The sequence below is a fragment of the Schistocerca cancellata genome, chromosome 1 (genome assembly GCF_023864275.1).
Source record: "Schistocerca cancellata isolate TAMUIC-IGC-003103 chromosome 1, iqSchCanc2.1, whole genome shotgun sequence".
NCBI classification, from domain to species: Eukaryota; Metazoa; Arthropoda; class Insecta; order Orthoptera; family Acrididae; genus Schistocerca; species Schistocerca cancellata.
This window is the reverse complement of record NC_064626.1, coordinates 243,279,912-243,281,831: the sequence shown is the minus strand read 5'-3', so window position 1 is coordinate 243,281,831 and position 1,920 is coordinate 243,279,912.

The window sequence follows — 1,920 nt, the reverse complement described above, 5'->3', positions numbered from 1 at the left end:
GGCCACTCCGTCATTCGTGTATGGAACACAGGAAAAATTATTGTTTTTAATGCCTTTGCGTGTGCACTATTAACTCTAATATCTTCGCGATCACCACAGGAGTCATAACTAGAGGGGTGAAGAATATCTCTATGCTATTCATTTAACAGTGGTTCTTGAAACTTTGATAGTAGGTTGTTTTTGCTGGATTATTGGGGTCTCTATTCAACATCTGTCAACTCATATTTCTCTGTATTTTGGTGACTCTTTTCCACAAGTCTAGCAAACATGTGACAATTCGTGTTGCCCTTGTAGTATCCTGCCCACTCGTCTAATATAAGGTGCCTAGGAAACTGTTTTCTCGCATCGCTGGACAACAAACAAGCAAATCGTATTAATGGAGTTTATTACAGTAAGTTAAATTGACAATACTTATGTTACGTTATGTTATGTTAACCGAGGACGTAGAAACGACGGAGAGGCTCCGTCCCCGCCGCAACCACAGTGGTCCACAATCCCACGACGACTACCGCATTCCACTTCACCCCTCCGGCGCCCCACACCGAACCCAGGGTTATTGTGCAGTTCGGCCCCCGGTGGACCCCTCAGGGAACGTCTCACAACAGACGAGTGTAACCCCTATGTTTGCGTGGTAGAGTAATGGTGGTGTACGCGTACGTGGAGAACTTGTTTGCGCAGCAATCGCCGACATAGTGTATCTGAGGCCGAATAAGGGGAACCAGCCCGCATTTGCCGAGACAGATGGAAAACCGCCTAAAAACCATCCACACACTGGCCGGCTCACCGGATCTCGACACAAATCCGCCGGGCGGATTCGTGCCGGGGACGAGGCGCTCCTTCCCGCCCGGAAAGCCGTGCGTTAGAGTGCACGGCCAACCGGGCGGGCTGACAATACTTAACTTTGCGTATTCACAAAGGTGTGTCGCAAGCAAATTGCGACGTGCAAATAATCAATGTCCTTCAGTATATACAATTTCAATGCAAGCAAAACAATTCAGTTCAAAAGTCAGTGCTGTAGCGTTCGTATAACGGTTCGTCTTCCACTGAGGCCGCGGCTCGGCGCTTATATTCTCTTTCGTCTAGGGGCCGCTCCAGTCGTGGTGTCGTCCTGGGCAGCGAACTATTGGCATCTCGCAGCCCTCTCTTCTGCTCTTCCGTTCTTCATCGTCGTGCCGGCGCTTGTTGTTTCGCCGGAACATTCCTCCCCCCCCCCCCCCCCCCTTAAGCGATGGACCGTCGTCGTGTAGGGAGCGCGACAACGGCGGGGGAGGTGGGAGTGTGGACGCTTCGCTGGACCGGAAGCTGTGGCTGCAGGGGACGTCAAGCTTCCGGTCATACGCCGCCATCCGACCTTCGCTCTGGCGGAAACGTCGCCTGGAAAATGACCAGAAGGGTACGCGTCCACCTCCGGAGGCCAATAACCAGATGTAGAAGGCGGCGACTGCTGCGGTGTGGGCGGCTCCAGCTCCATCGGTAGGACGAGAGGAGGCGGAGGACGCGAAGACTCCGTCTCTGTGGGGTCGTCCTGCGGTGTGGTGATGACACGCTCCGGCGGCTGCTATGGGCGCGGTGTCCTCGGGATCTGCGCATCTGGGGGAAGACACACAGAAGGATCACCGTGCACATGACAGTGGCGAAGTTGATTTTGATGTCGGCGCTGCAGTCAGTCTTGCCCTGAAATGAGATACAAGCAAGCGCCAAGTCGATGGACGATCTCGCCTCACGCCCACCGTCTGCTGCCACTAAAAACCCTGTAAAACACAGTATCATGCAGCGCGAAGCGATACTTGCGGCCTTCCTTCGGCGCCGGATGCTGAGGAGGGTGGATCAGTGTCCGATGGCAGCGGCCGTGAAGCAATTCCGCCGGCAATGGTCCATCTCGTGTGTGCGAACGATAGGAGGCGAGAAACAGTTGCAATG